The sequence below is a fragment of the Fundulus heteroclitus genome, chromosome 3 (assembly GCF_011125445.2).
Source record: "Fundulus heteroclitus isolate FHET01 chromosome 3, MU-UCD_Fhet_4.1, whole genome shotgun sequence".
Classification (NCBI taxonomy): domain Eukaryota; kingdom Metazoa; phylum Chordata; class Actinopteri; order Cyprinodontiformes; family Fundulidae; genus Fundulus; species Fundulus heteroclitus.
In genome coordinates this window covers 5,564,263-5,580,704 of record NC_046363.1, presented here as the reverse complement: position 1 = coordinate 5,580,704, position 16,442 = coordinate 5,564,263, and the positions used below count along the sequence as shown (strand labels likewise).

Here is a 16,442-nt window from a genome sequence, read left to right as displayed (position 1 = left end):
CCGGACGGCCTAAAATCAAACAAAACAAACTACAAAGTGACCGAACCAGGGTGGGTGGAGGGAAGGCAGGATGGCGGGCAAGAGTCATAACCAAGCTGATCGAACCAGGGTGGGTGGAGGGAAGGTAGGATGGTGGGCTAAAATCAAACCAAAACTACCCACTAGGGCGAACTAAAAGGGGTTTTTTAACAACCCCTGGTAAACCAAACAAAGGGCGTCTAACAGATGTTGGTAGGCTAACATCGCCACAAGGCAAAACAGGCGTACGACAACGCCAGAGGGAAGAACAGGCGTACGACAACGCCAGAGGGAAGAACAGGCGTACGACAACGCCAGAGGGAAGAACAGGCGTACGACAACGCCAGAGGGAAGAACAGGCGTACGACAACGCCAGAGGGAAGAACAGGCGTACGACAACGCCAAGAGGGAAGAACAGGCGTACGACAACGCCAGAGGGAAGAACAGGCGTACGACAACGCCAGAGGGAAGAACAGGCGTACGACAACGCCAGAGGGAAGAACAGGCGTACGACAACGCCAGAGGGAAGAACAGGCGCACCACAGCGCCAAAGGCAAGGAACGGGCGCACCACAGCGCCAAAGGCAAGGAACGGGCGCACCACAGCGCCAAAGGCAAGGAACGGGCGCACCACAGCGCCAAAGGCAAGGAACGGGCGCACCACAGCGCCAAAGGCAAGGAACGGGCGCACCACAGCGCCAAAGGCAAGGAACGGGCGCACCACAGCGCCAAAGGCAAGGAACGGGCGCACCACAGCGCCAAAGGCAAGGAACGGACGTACTTAGCGCCAAAGGGAAGGAACGGGCGTACTTAACGCCAAAGGGAAGGAACGGGCGTACTTAACGCCAAAGGGAAGGAACGGGCGTACTTAACGCCAAAGGGAAGGAACGGGCGCACGACAGCGCCAAAGGGAACCCGCCGGGGCGTGAGGAAAACGCCGGGGCTTGGGGAAGAGGGCGTCGGGATGTGAGGGAAGCAGGAACATCTAAAACGCCTAGGAACAAGAACGGAGGGCGTACTTACACGCCGGGGAACCGAGAACAGAGGGCGTCCTAACACGCCGGGGAACCAAGAGTCAGAGAGCGTCCTAACACGCAGGGGAACCGAGAACAAAAGGGCGTCCTAATACGCCGGGGAACCGAGAACAGAGGGCGTCCTAATACGCCGGGGAACCGAGAACAGAGGGCGTCCTAACACGCAGGGGAACCGAGAACAAAAGGGCGTCCTAACACGCCGGGGAACCGAGAACAAAAGGGCGTCCTAACACGCCGGGGAACCGAGAACAAAAGGGCGTCCTAATACGCCGGGGAACCGAGAACAAAAGGGCGTCCTAATACGCCGGGGAACCGAGAACAAAAGGGCGTCCTAATACGCCGGGGAACCGAGAACAAAGGGCGTTCTAACACGCCGGAAAAACACGAAATCTACAGGGGTCAGAGGGCGTCCTAACACGCCAGGAAACAAAAATACCAGGAACTAAGGGCGTCTAAATTCCGGAGAATGGAGAGCGTCAAACACGCCAGGGGACTAAGAGCTAGGGGGCCAAAACAAAACTAAGATGCGCTGGGAACTTAAGAGCGCTGGGAAACTACAGATCTAAACAAAAAAACTAGAAAACCAGGCATGAACTAACCTATAGAACAAAACCAGAAGAACTAGGGTAGGGATAACAAAAGAAAAGCCGAAGCAAAAAACTAGAAAATCAAAATAAAACAAAAAAACTAGGAAAAAGATTAAGACATTTAAGAAAAACTATAAAACTAATGAAAAACCAAAACAAAGAGGTAAACTAGGGCAGGAACGGGTAAACTAATGTAACACTAGATAACTAAAGCTAGAACAACAACAAAAACTGAGAGAACAAGGCAAAAAAACTAGGATTCTAAAGCAAACAAATAACCAAAGCAAAACAGTAAGACTAAAGGCAAACCTGGAAAAACAGAATAGAGGTGGAAAAACAAAAGAAAATAGAAACTCAAGTACTCTAAGAAAAACAAAGAACCCCCTAAATAACTCTAAAACCCCAAAAATCCTAAGTAAATCAAAACTGAAATCGAGCCCAAAAAATAACAAGGCACTGGCCTTAAGGGCTCAGGCAAAAACGGCTGCTAAGCAAAAAAAAGAAAAGTCTTCGTGGAGGTCGTCCTGGACGAGGCAGGCGGCGGAGCAGCATCGCCCTACTAAACCCTCGAGGAGGGCGGCCCCGACGAGGCAAAGTCAAGCGGCCCGGAGACCGCAGTCGGCGGCTCCGGCCGAACAGGAAAGTCAGAGACGGGCGCCGTGGTGGACGGCCCCGACGAGGCAAAGTCAAGCGGCCCGGAGACCGCAGTCGGCGGCTCCGGCCGAACAGGAAAGTCAGAGACGGGCGCCGTGGTGGACGGCCCCGACGAGGCAGGGTCGAGCGGCTCGAAGTCCGCAGTCTGCGGCTCCGGCCAAACAGAGAAATCAGAGGCGGGCGCCGTGGTGGACGGCCCCGACGAGGCAAAGTCAAATGGCTCGAAGTCCGCAGTCTGCGGCTCCGGCCAAACAGAGAAGTCAGAGGCGGGCGCCGTGGTGGACGGCCCCGACGAGGCAGAGTCGAGCGGCTCAGAGTCCGCAATCTGCGGCTCTGGCCGAACAGATCAGTTGGAGGCGGTGCCAAGCTACAGGTCTCGGTGGAAACCGAGGCCAGAGGCGGGTCCTCCTGGACTTCCTCACGAGGCTTGGGTGGAGGCAGGTCCTCCTGGACCTCCTCACGGGACTTGGGCGGAGGCAGGTCCTCCTGGACCTCCTCACGGGACTTGGGCGGAGGCAGGTCCTCCTGGACCTCCTCACGGGACTTGGGCGGAGGCAGGTCCTCCTGGACCTCCTCACGGGACTTGGACAGAGGCAAAGCGGCTCCCTCGGAGACCTCGGGCTGAGGCAAAGCGGCTCCCTCGGAGGCCTCGGGCTGAGGCAAAGCGGCTCCCTCGGAGGCCTCGGGCTGAGGCAAAGCGGCTCCCTCGGAGGCCTCGGGCTGAGGCGGAACAGCTCCCTCGGAGACCTCGGCTTGAGGCGGAACAGCTCCCTCGGAGACCTCGGCTTGTGGCGGAACAGCTCCCTCGGAGGCCTCGGCTTGAGGCGGAACAGCTCCCTCGGAGGCCTCGGCTTGAGGCGAAACAACTCCCTCGTCGGCCGACGGGTCTGTTTTAGGCGGCACGGAGCTTTCGGCGGCAAGCAGAGCGGAGCTTTCGGGCGGAGACTGAACCAACTCTTCGGTTACTTCGGGCTGTGACGGGCAACAGGCTTTGGCGGGCAGCGGCGCCGGGCAACAGGCTTCGGCGGGCAGCGGCGCCGGGCAACAGGCTTCGGCGAGCGGCGCCGGGCAACAGGCTTCGGCGAGCGGCGCCGGGCTACAGGCTTCGGAGAGCGCCGAGGTTGGAGGCGGATCCTCCTCTTGAACCTTGACGGACCCTCCGCGCCGGTGGTTCTGCTGTCTTCGCCGGGAGGGGACAGATGAGGAATCCGAGGCAATCTCGGGGGTGGCAGCTGGCCAGCAGGGCAGAAGGTCGTCTCGGTCTCCGTAGTAGAACTCCCACAGCTGGCTCTCCTTGATGCGTGGGGGTCTGCTAGGTGGAACGATGTGCTTTACTCGAGGGGCCAGCTGTGAGTCATGGAGATGATGACCGAGACGACGAGAGGCTGAGCGGCTTTCTTTCCCGGGCTCTGAAGTAGCCGTTACCACACCCACTTGGACCACCAGGGGAGTAGAGTTGGCCCGGATCGGTGGCGCAGGGTTCCGGGCAGAAGCCATCCTGGCGTACCTTTCCCTCATCTGACGTTGGCACATCTCTAAATATGCGATGATTTCCGGGTCGTCAACTCCTGCAGGTAAGTCCCGCATGGCGCCTGAGTTCACCTTGTGACTGGGCCGTACTGTCAGGATTTTGTTTACCGATGAACTTCAGGACACACACACGGGACTAAAAGTTTGAGAGTCTTTATTGCAAGGTTGATGGGTGGAGGTCTGATGAGGAGCTGGTTGCACCGAAACTGAGTGAAGGTGATGGCAGGAGCTGACGGCCCGGAGACAGAGAGTCCACACTTGCTAGGTGCTGCTCGGCTAGCAGGCCTCATAGCACTCAGGTTAGCAGTTCATTAGGAGACACCAGGGCACAGAGCTGAGCTTCACCAGGGCGGCTAGTCAGGTTAGCAGAACTTGAGAGACACCAGGGCACAGAGCTGAGCTTCACCAGGGCGGCTAGTCAGGTTAGCAGAACTTGAGAGACACCAGGACACAGAGCTGAGCTTCACCAGGGCGGCTAGTCAGGTTAGCAGAACTTGAGAGACACCAGGGCACAGAGCTGAGCTTCACCAGGGCGGCTAGTCAGGTTAGCAGAACTTGAGAGACACCAGGGCACAGAGCAGAACCTCTCCAGGAACAAACAGTGAACAAACAGTCTTTAGAGTGACTGACAGGACTAACCTTAACAAAAGGAGCAAAACAAAGCTTCCAAGGCAAACCGGGGACTGGCATGGAGAGGTGTGGATGATGACGGCCCAGTGCTGAACTGAAGGCAGAGGGAGGTTTAAATAGAGCACTTCACAGGTGGAACAAGGGTCTGGCTAATTGACTGGTAAATAATATCAGGTGTGACTGACTGCTGAGGAGGTGAAGTGGAAATGACAGAAAATAACTGGTGACTGAAAACAATAAATAAAGTCAAACCTAACCCAAAAGAGATGAAAAAATGAAAATAACAGAAAAACAAAGCCAAACCAAAACTCAACCATGACAGTTCCGAGGTGAGCAAATCCTCATCTCTGTTGGCAATGCATTTGCACAGTGCTACATGAGATTAATGTTTTATTGGGACGTTGCTTCAGTATTTGAGTAGCAGCTGTAGCAGTGGCGAAGATGTGAGATGTATATTGTGTGTGATAGCGGCAGAGTTTTTCAGCAGATCCAAAAAAATCTTGCGCAACTTTGCTTAGCTGGCGATCACATTATCAATGCTACAGTGTCAAATATGCAGGGAGCGGGTGCTGGAGCGTTGTTTACCGTTATGTAGGCAGTGTATCTTCCTATCAAATTGAAAGCCCCCCCCATAAAAATAACACCCACATCAGCACCGCAGTCCACCAAGTGGGAGATACGAAGAGAACCTTCTACCCACTATGCCAGAGTCACTCAGTCTAGACTCCAGATGTTGGCAAAAAATAACCCAGCATTTACTCACCCACTCAACCACCTACAAACACACAAAGACACATGCATGAACACCCATGCACAAAGTGAAAACGAAGCGGGCTCAGCAGATCCTGTCTTCACACGGCAGCATCCCTGCCAGATGTCACCAAGTGTTGATAGACTCTCACCGCGGTGGGAGACCAGTGTGTGTGGGAGTGTTTGCATTTGTCTCTGTGTGTGTGTGCACACATTTTTTTGTGCTGCAACATAACTGTCTAAGCATGTTTCCCTGTGTGTATGTGTACAGTATATATAAAGCAAAGCCTTGGAGCAGTCTGCGAACAGTAGAGCCACACAGCATGAGTTGTTGCAGACAGAGCTGCTCTGTTTGACGAGGTGCTAAATGTTTGTTGTTGTTCTGAATGTCTAATTTGTTGCCACAACATATGCACGTCTTCAGCTGCTGAGTGATGATTATGCACGGCGAACTGAAGAAGACTTTGTTCCCTCATTACAGAGGCTCCAAATGGCAAATATTCTCAACTTTAAGCATTCACACAGCAGGAGTATGAACTTACTGACAGTGACTGATGGATAGGCAGCTGCTATATCTAACGTCAGTGTCTCCATTTATCATGTACAATGGCTGTCATCTGTCTTAATTTGTAAAACGCATGTTATTTCAAAATGAGTTGTTTCAACACTATCTTATGCGTCACATACTAAGCTCTTCATTACAGCCACAGATCACTGAACTCAATCCTGTATTACAACATGGATTGTTAAAGTTGCTTCATACGCTTTAAATTATTATTATTATTTTTTACAGTTTACTGTTTGCTTATATTTTGTAACTGTAGGAATATCAATAAGTAGTAACCATTTTCAGTTTTGGAAATGTTTATTTTCTCAGCCAGTTCCTTACAATTTAGGAGCAAAAAATAAAATGAAACTCAAGATGCATGGTATATTGTAATGATCTGGCTTGGAGGTGAACCCGGAATTCAGCCAAAACACTGCTATGTTGTTAACTGATTTATTGATGGGATGATGAGGAGTGGGAAACAGACAGGCAAACAGAACAGAATCCTATGGTTGGTAAGGCAAACATCCAGGCAACACTTGACAGGGGACAGGCGGACAGAACTGGGCAAAACAGACAGAATGGGTCAATAAAACAGAACCAAGGTGCTGGGAGCTCTTACCAGAGACGGGACCAAAAACAGAGAATGCACTCAGCGGTATGACGACCTGGAGTGCGTGTATGAATGAGAGACAAACTGACAACTAGAAGGAGGAGGGGGTGAGGCTTAAATAAACAGACAAACAGGTGAGCGGAGTGAAAACTAATTAACCAAAGGTGGAAGCAATTGCGGAACTGACAGGAGCTGGGGAATAAACCAAAATCCAAGGACAATAATGAAAACAAATCGCAGAACTAAAATCAGAACTAATACAGAAAACAGATAACGAAAATAATCAACAGGCAAAACAGACTCAATAATCTAGAACGCAAATAAACCAAGAGGCATGAAAATACTTAACCAAATAATAAATGTGAACCAGAACAGAATATAATATGAACAGGCTAAACCGGACTCCAGAACCTAAAACACAAAATAAACGTAAGGCAGGAAAACTCTAACTTAACCGAATCATACACTGGAACCAAGACCGAATATTACAGTATATAACACTTTTTTTATTGTTATTTTCTTTTGTCATGTACAGCTTCGACCAAGCAGAATGGTGTTCTCGCTGCCGAAGTGATGGCAAACTTATTTGCTTTACAAAGGGAGGCTTTATACCCAAAAATTCTCCCATGATGCCCAACCCATGATTATTAATTTACCGCAGTTAAGGTGTTTGGTGCAAACTGATGCCAAACATGACAGAGTATGAAGGGAAGAGGACAGAGAAGGAGAAAGAATGGACAGAACCAGATAACCAGCTGCAGAAAAAAAATCTCTTATCTCGGCCACCATGGAGCAATTGGAAAAGACAACCACCAACACCTGCAAAGAGATAAAACTAACAAAGAAAAAACAAAAACACATAAAGCAAAAACATCAACAGGTATGACATAGAACAAAGCTGTTGATACTTATGGAGAGAACTGCAGGGAAACACAGCTACTATATTATGAGTTCATAAAAATGTGTGTTAACATGCAAAATAGGTGGTGCAGGCCCTTCCCTGAGCTGCCACCTTATCGTGGTGGAGGGGTTTGAGTGTCCCAATGACCCTAGGGGCTATGCCGTCAGGGGTTTTGTGCCTCTAGTAGGGTCACTCAAGGCAGACAGGTCGTAGGTGAGGGATCAGACAAAGAGCAGCCCAAAGACCCTTTATGATGATTGAGATAAATGGAAGCAATGTTCCCTCGCGCAGACGTGTGCCACCGGGGCTCCACTCTGGAGCCAGGCCTGGAGGTGGGGCACACTGGTAGGCGCCTGGTGGTCGGGCTTTTACATAATGGAACCCAGCCTGGCACAACCCAAAGAGGAGACATGGGTCCCCCTTCCAATGGACTCACCACCTGTAGGAGGGGCCAAAGGGGTCGGGTGCGTTGTGTAATAGACCAGTACACGCGTGACGGCACAAGCTACATCTGCGCTACATCCGGGTCCCGCAGGTAGGAGAAAACAGTACTGTTCTCGTCTACTACATGACAAAACGGGTGAATTAGAGCGCGCTTTTAGTTCGATTATTTTTAAAATCTAAACAATGCCTACAACTTGTTGTGCTCCCGGTTGCACACAGAGGCATTCCAAGTCGTCGGATGTACATTTCTTTTGTTTACCGAAGGACGAAGAAAGACGAAAGAAATGGATAATTTCAATGAAAAGGACTCAGGTAGACAATCCCAATCGACTGTGGGAGCCATCATACCACAACAGAATTTGCAGTCTACACTTTATCTCCGGTAAATACAACTTAATTTTGCACTGGTCATTGTTCTACTTAAATAATTATATAAATAAAAAATCAGGATATATACTTAAGTCAAGACGTAAACATTCGTTTCGTAATAATATACGTACATGTACAATGTATGCAAACCTTAATGAGTCTGTGAAAAGGATTAATAAAACAAAAACACCAAAATAATCCTTAGTGAACAACGCTTTTTTAACCTACCGGTGGCGGGTCTTCCTCTCTGCTGAGGCGCTGTCTGTGTCCGACTCTGCTTTCATATACTACACAAACATGTCTGAACATCCATCCATCATCCATCCATCCATCCATCCATCCATCCATCCATCCATCCATCCATTTTCTGACCCACTTAATCCCTCATGGGGTCGTGAGGGTTGCTGGTGCCTATGTCCCGATGTAAAATAATAGCGTACCGCGCACGTGACGTCACCGTCTCAAGAGCAACGCCCCTTTTGCCGCTTAGGTAGGACATACAGGTAGAGAACGCCCGTAGCAACCAGCTATTACACGCACAACAGAACCAGCGATATGACCGACTTTACAGCGGTTAAACTTTCCCAAGACGATGTTCCAGGCGCACGGATTACTGGTCGCACTGTCGAAGAACACACCAACCTTCAGCTCAAACGATGGCTTGAGTGTCGAGGGCTTAAAAAGACCAGAAAACGGGCCGAGTTGATCGAACGGTAAGCTTTTTTTTTTTTTTTTCCTGTGCGGCATTCATGGCGTCGTCGGCCGTTTTTTTGTTTGTAATCACCTCCCAGGGATCGGTATATGTTTAATGTTTGTCTTATTTGAAATGTTTATGAGTAAGCTATCCTGGTAGCAGGGTATCAAGTTAGCGCCTGCTACCATGATAGCCTATATGCTATCATGGTAGCAGGCGCTTCAATATTAACATGTCGGCCACCAAAATACTCTTACCTGTTCACTACTTGATGTCGCTGGAATTGGGTCAGGATGTTCTTCGGTTGGGCCCTTTCCTCCAACAAAATGCTTGCTACATATGTAGGTGAATTTGGTAACTTTTGCCGGGTTGAACTGTTGTGTAGGCTGACCGCACCGGTGTACCCAGCGCACACATTTCTCCTTGGCAGTCTTGGAGAAAACATCCTTCATATGCGGCCGATCAGCGTACCTCGAGTCGCTGTTGCGCGTTCCATAGCAACAATGTTTAAAAACCATGGTCTTAGATTTGGAAAAAGCAGTCGTTTACCGAGTAAAACCAAGGGTAACGCACGTCTCTTTTACAGCGAAACAGCGGCGGACTATGCAAGCTTGCCCTACTGCGTACCACGTGATGTGACATCATTGTGACGTTACGTTTCTAAAAATAGCTCCATCGCGGTACGCTATTGTAGCTGTCCAGTGATTTCATGGCTTTCATGCTCTCTCGTGTGCACTGGCCTGCCGTGTTGATAAGGTAGCTGTATATGTTGCCGTACGGAACACTTGGCCAGCATTTCACAGACTCGCTCCATCCCTTCAGGCTTTTGCTGTGTGGATCTGGCAATCTGATACCATCAACCATCAACGTACTCTTAAAACGATCTTGTGATACGTTATCTAAAGAACAAAAATACGTCCAGAACTCGCCGTTTCCTTTGTTTGCATCCGCCATTGTGTTCGCCTTTTGCCTACCAGTTCGGCGCGCATGCGCGAAAAACCCGGATCAAAACAATAACAATGAACTGGTCTATGGGTGACAATCGAGGGTGGGGACCTTGGCATTCCGATCCTCGGCTGAAGAAGCTGGCTCTTGGGATGTGGAATGTCTTTTCTGTGGTAGGGAAGGAGCCTGAGCTAGTGTGCAAGGTTGAGAGGTACCAGCTAGAGACAATTGGACTCACCTCGATGCATGGCTCTGGAACCAATCTCCTTAAGAGGGGTTGGACATTCTTCTACTCTGGGGTTGCCCCTGGTGAGAGGCAACGAGCAGGAGTGGGCATACGTGTTGCCCCTCATCTTGGTGCCTATACGCTGGGGTTTACCCTGGTGAACGAGAGGGTGGCCTCCCGCCGCATACGTGTGGGGGGAAGGGTTCTAACTGTTGTTTGTGCTTATACGCCAAACAGCAGTTCAGATTACCCACCCTTTTTGGAGTCCTTGGAGGGTGTACTGGAGAGGGCCCCTCCTGGGGACTCCCTTGTTCTGCTGGGGGACTTCAACGCTCACGTGGGCAATGACCGTGAGAACTGGAGGGTCGTGGTTGGGAGGAACGGCCCGCCTAATCTGAACTTGAGTGGTGTTTTGTTGTTGGACTTCTGTGCTTGCCATGGATTGTCCATAACTAACATCAAGTTGAAGCATAAGGGTGTCCATATGCGCTCTTGGCACCCGGACACCCTAGGCTGTAGTTCAATGATCGCCTTTGTTGTTGCTACATCTGACCTGCGGCCGCATGTCTTGGACACTTGGGTGAAGAGAGGGCGGAGCTCTCCTCTGACCACTACCTGGTGGTGAGCTGGCTCCGATGGTGGGGGAGGAAGCCGGTCAGAACTGGCAGGCCCAAACGTATTGTGAGGGTTTGCTGGGGACATCTGGCCCCCATAAGACGGAGTTTTAACGTCCACCTCTGGGAGAGCTTTGAACACGTCCCGAGGGAGGTGGGGGACATTGAGTCTGAGTGGACCATATTCCGTGCCTCTATTGTCAAGGCGGCTAGTCGGACTTGTGGCTGCAAGGTTGTCGGTGAATGTCGCGGTGGCAACCCTCGAATGCGCTGGTGGACACCAGCGGTGAGGGAAGCTGTCAGAACTCCAGAAGCAGCTGATGTGTACCGACAATCAAAGCGGCAGGTGGCTCAGCTGTTTGCTGAGGCAAAAACTTGGGGATGGGAAGAGTTCGGAGAGGCCATGGAGAAAGACTTCCATACGGCTTTGAGGCGATTCTGGTCCACTATCTGGTGTCTCAGGAGGGGGAAGCAGTGCAGTACCAACACTATTTATAGTGGGGGTGGCATGCTACTAACCTCAACTCGGGACGTCTTCCATTGAGGAAGCAGAGCCCAGGGACTTTGGGTTGGATTCTCCCATCTCTGGTGTCCAGGTCACCGACGTGGTTAAAAAGTTCCTTGGTGGCAGGGCCCCAGGGTGGATGATATTCGCCCTGAGTACCTTAAGGCTCTGGATGTTGTAGGGCTATGTTGGTTAACATGGCTCTGCAATATTGTGTGGACATCAGGGGCAGGGGGACCGGAGGGTTTGTTTCATCTATTGAAGAATCATCCTCTCAATCCTCCCTGGTAAGGTCAATTCTGGGGTTCTAGAATGGAGGGTCCGTCGGATAGTCGAATCTCAGATTCAGGAAGAGCAGTGTAGTTTTGGTCCTGGCAGTGGAACACTGGACCAGCTCTATACCCTCAGCAGGATCCTGGAGGGTTCGTGGTAGTTTGCCCAAGCAATCTACATGTGTTTTGTGGATCTGGGGAAGGCATTCGACCATGTCCCTCGGGGGGTCCTGTGGGGGGTGGGGGGGGGGGGGGGGTACTCCGGGACTATGAAGTACCGGGCTCTCTAATAAAGGCTGCTAGGTCTCTTTATGACCGGTGTCAGAGCTTGGTCCGCATTACTGGCCGTGAGTCGGACTTGTTTCCAGTGAGAGGTGGACTACACCAAGGTTGTCCTTTGTCACCGATTCTGTTCATAACTTTTATAACAATTTCTAGGCGCAGCCAAGGTGTTGAGGGTATCTGTTCTGGTTGCCTTAGGATCGCGTTTCTCCTGTTCGTGGATGACGTGGTTCTATTGGCTTCCTCACATTGTGATCTACAGCTGTCACTGGAGCGATTCGCAGCTGAGTGTGAAGTGGCCAGGATGAAGATCAGTGCCTCCAAATCCGAGACCATGGTCTTGAGCCAGAAAAAGGTTGAGTGCCTTCTCCGGGTTGAGAGGATGCACTACCCCTAGTGGAGGAGTTTAAGTATCTTGGGGTCTGTTCATGAATGAGGGGAAGATTGAGTGGGAGACTGACAGGTGGATTGGTCCTGCGTCTGCTGTGAAGTGGGTGCTGTACTGGTCTGTTGTGGAGCTGAGCCAAAAGGCAAAGCTCTCGATTTACCAGTCAATCTACATTCCTACCCTCATCTATGGAGATCCCGGATACAAGCGGCCTCCCTACTGAAGCTGCTACCCCCGCGACCCGACCCCGGATAAGCGGAAGAAGACGGACGGACGCAATATAATGCCTACAAGGGGTTCCATATCCTCCAAAACTAAAACAAAGTCGTGGAAGTGTTTATACCGTTTATGTCCAAAGTCCCGTTTCAAAATGAAGCATCCACCCGTCAACCCCCCCTCCAAAAAATATAAGAAAAAAAGAGTGAAAAATAAAGTCCAGATCTCACCGGGAGCATCTTTCTTTCCCATCGGTAGCGTCCTCTTGCACCAGGTGGCGTCCTCTGAGTGCAAACTCCGATCAGGTTCCTAAATGCACGTTCTGTGGCGCTGGGCCAAACTTTGATTGCTGTTTTATCTCTTTCCTTTGATTTTTAACTAGTTTTAAACATTCAATCAAATCAAATCTCCGGCTGCACAGATCTGACAGTGTGCGTCTTCCTCTCCGGTCGAGGCGCCCCGCACCGATGCACGCGCCCCTTTTTATTCACTAATTTTAACCACACCTAAAAAAAAAACCAGCATGCTACTGCCCAACATTAGTTTTAACCAGTGGAGTTCGAAATAATTTTAACAATGAAATAACAACAACTGTTCTACCAAACAGTTTGTTAAATTTACACTTTAATGTATTTATACAGAAAAAAAAATCCATCAAAGTGGTTATGTTACAACCTGGCTAAATAGATAGTTTATAAAAACTGTGTAGAGGACAGGCACCAGAATAGATCTTTGCAGGACTGCTTTGCTGATGCTCAGAATGTCAGACTCCTCTGAGAGGTAGTCTATAAACCATTCAAGGACAGAATCCCCCACACCAATGTCGCCAAGTATGTATAGTTGTAGCTGGTGGTCAACAGAATAAAATTTCTTGGAAAGATTCAAAAAGCTAGCTGCACAGTGCAGTTTTCTATCCAGGGTATTATTCATTGGTTACAGACACCACAGCTGTTATTGTACTGTGACCTGCCCTGAAATCTGTGTTGGTTTCACAAAGAAGGGGGTTTGCTGTTAGAAACTGTTTAAGTTGAGAGTTAACATACATTTTTAGGATTTTTACAAGTACAGATAGTTTGGAAATGGGCCTATAGTTGTTTAGATCAGTTTGTTTATCACCTTTAAAAGAGGGAGAACAAAAGCCGCCTTCCAAATTTTGGAAATTTGTTTCTTTCAATGCTTAGGGTTGTAAAATATGAGCAGCAGGTTCAGTACATAGCCTGCACCTGGGACCTTGCTTGGTATGGTAGATCTGAGCCTCTATTTCTCGGTGGTACATCCCATGCAGGGGTTTTTCCTCCCATGATGCTTCCTTCAGTTCCTTTTCTTCCAGCTTCCATTGTCTGAGACATTCACTGAGTGCTTCATCCCCCAGGGCCATCTCCCTGATATATTCTTGGAGCTTGTTTGTTTAATCTTCAATGGTGGCTCTGATGCTCACTAGGCCTCTGCCTTCTTCTTTGAGCTTAGTGTATAGCCTGTGAATACTGGATTTGGGGTGTAATCACCAATACATGGTGAATAGTTTTCGTGTTTTAACTTCAGTGGTCTGGATTTCCTCCTTTGGCCAACTTATGACCCCTGCAGGGTATCTGATTACTGACAAGGCATATACATACATACAATCATACTGTCATGGTTTAGGTTTTGTTCTGGTTTCTTTTCGTGTCATTTTTGCAGTTCACTCGGCTCACCTTCCTTCAGCAATTGGTCACACCTGTCTGACACTAATTGGTCTTCATTCTTGTCACCTGTCAGGCTCCCTTTATAACCTCACCTCGGTTGTTTTCTCGTCGCTGGCTCGTAGTGTTTGTTCCTGACCATCATGCCTGTCTGCTCCAGTTTCCCCGCATTGGTTCCAGTCTCGTCAGGTTTTGGTTTTGTTTGGCTGCGCTGCTAAGTTTTGATGTCCTCGTCCTGGTCTCGTTCCTTGTTCTGCAGCAGCCCAGCTCCGTTTTGCCTTGGACTTATGGCTCATGTTTTTGGACTCTGTACCTGCCAGCCAGCTCTTGCATCCTTCACCTCCGACTGGTAAACTCTGGTTGCTCATGTCACCACCATCCACCTGCAATAAACTGTCTTAACGAACTTCTCTGTGTGTGCGTGCTGTGTCCGAGTTCATCCACAACAAAATCATGACAGTACGAGCCAGCCACCAGATGAACTCGAGCACACACAGAGTCATGATGCAAGAGCTGGCAGGATCTGCTCCGGGAAGGATATGCTCCGCCTCGATCTGGGATCTCCGTGGGTGCCATCCGCCGCTGGAGATGCTCCGCTTCAACCCGGGATCTCCGTGGGTGCCATCCGCCGCTGGAGATGCTCCGCCTCGACCTGGGATCTCCGTGGGTGCCATCCACCGCTGGAGATGCTCCGCCTCGACCCGGGAGCTCCAAGGAAATCTTCGTCTCGCCGGACTCAGTTCTGCGGCTTCCACCTCTGGTTCGTCTCGCCTGGGTCGCCGTGTTGCGACGCCTCGCTTCTGTCTCGTCTCGCCTGGGTCGCTGAGTTGCGACGCCACGCTCTGGTTCGTCTCGCCTGGGTCGCTGAGTTGCGACGCCACGCTCCTGTCTCGTCTCGCCTGGGTCGCTGAGTTACGACGCCACGCTTCTGGTTCGTCTGCCGGGGTCGCATCCGCGACGCCCCGCCTCTGACTCTGTTTTCCTGGTTCGTCTTCCCCGCTGCTCAGCATTAAGGACGGCGCTCCTCGTCGTCGCTGCCCAGCGCTAACTGTTGCCGCTGCCCAGTATGCTAAAGACTTAGCTGCCCAGCGCCTTTGGCTCTGTTTTGGTTTCTAGTTTTTGCTTTGTTTTGGTTCCAGTTTTTAGTATGTGTTTCGGCTTTGTTTTCTGATTTAGCTTAACTTGTAGTTTTGTCTCAGTTCTATAGTGCTTAGTTCTAGTGTTTGTTTGGTATGTTTTTACTTTATTCTGTCTGATTTCCTTTTTTTCTTGTGCTCCATAGGTTCCTGTGCTATTCGGGTTCCTGCGCTATTCGGGTTCCTGCGCTATTCGGGTTCCTGCGCTATTCGGGTTCCTGCGCTATTCGGGTTCCTGCGCTATTCGGGTTCCTGCGCTCATTAAAGGTCCCGGCGCTCATTAAAGGTCCCGGCGCTCATTAAGAGGTCCCGGCGCTCATTAAAGGTTCCTGAGCTCTCTAGTTAAAAGTAATGTTATTTTGTCTTAGTGCCAGCGTTCATTATTCTGTCTTTGTTTTGAGTTATTTTTTGATCCTTGTGTTTTGAGTTACTTAACATTCCTTAGTTTTAGTGTATTTCTGTGCTTCTTAGATTTCTTATTGTTCCTGTCTTAGTTTTTGTCTTGTGTCTAGTCCCTGCGCCGTCTGGGTTCCTGCGCCATCTGGGTTCCTGCGTTGGATGGGTTCCAGCGCTCTTAAAGGTCCCTGCGCTTATTTAGGTCCCTGCGCTTGTTAGGTTCTCTGTTCGTTCTGGTCTCCCCTAGTTTCCCTGTTCTAGTTCCCCGGTGTCTCTGTTCTGTTCTCCTAGCCCTCTAAGTTCTTGTGTTTAGGCGCCGCCAGAGCCCTCCGGCGTTCCAAGTCACCTGCTGAGCCCTCTGGCGCGCCCAGCCTGTCGTTGCCTAGTGCATGCAAGTCGCCGCCAGAATCCTCCGGCGCTCCCATGTCGCCGGCTGAGCCCTCTGGTGCGCCAACCTGTCGCTGCCCAGCGCACGCAGGTCGCCGCCAGAGCCCTCCGGTGGTTATAAGTCGCTGTCTGTGCCCTCTGGTGCGCCCAGCCTGTCGTTGTCTAGTGCATGCAAGTCGCCGCCAGAGCCCTCCGGCGCTCCCATGTCGCCGGCTGAGCCCTCTGGTGCGCCAACCTGTCGCTGCCCAGAGCACGCAGGTCGCCGCCAGAGCCCTCCGGTGGTTATAAGTCGCTGTCTGTGCCCTCTGGCGCGCCTGACCTGTTGCTGCTTAGCTCACCCTCTAGTTCCTGGTATTTTGGTTTTCTAGCGTGTTAGGACGCCCTTCGTTCCTGTTTCCCTAGTGTTTAGATTCCTGGCGTTAGATTTAGGGTTCCCCGGCGTGTTTAGACGCCCTCGGTTCCCCGGCATGTTTAGGCGCCCTCTGTTCTTGTTCCCTGGTTTGTTAAGATGCCCCTTGGTTCCCTAGTGTTCTCTAGCCCCTTGGTTCCCCGTGTCCTCTAGCCTTAGGTCCCTCGTGTTCCCTAGCCTTAGGTCCTCCGTGTTCTTGACTTTTTGGTTCCCTATA

At 50.5% G+C, this 16,442-nt stretch overlaps 1 long non-coding RNA gene across 1 annotated transcript; it reads left to right on the top strand.

Moving 5' to 3' along the window:
• Positions 1-15,202: 15,202 nt before the first annotated feature.
• LOC118557734 lies at positions 15,203-15,995 on the top strand. Its single transcript, XR_004927969.1, has 2 exons — positions 15,203-15,544; positions 15,614-15,995. It is a non-coding gene; the product is annotated as an uncharacterized LOC118557734 (long non-coding RNA).
• Positions 15,996-16,442: the final 447 nt, after the last annotated feature.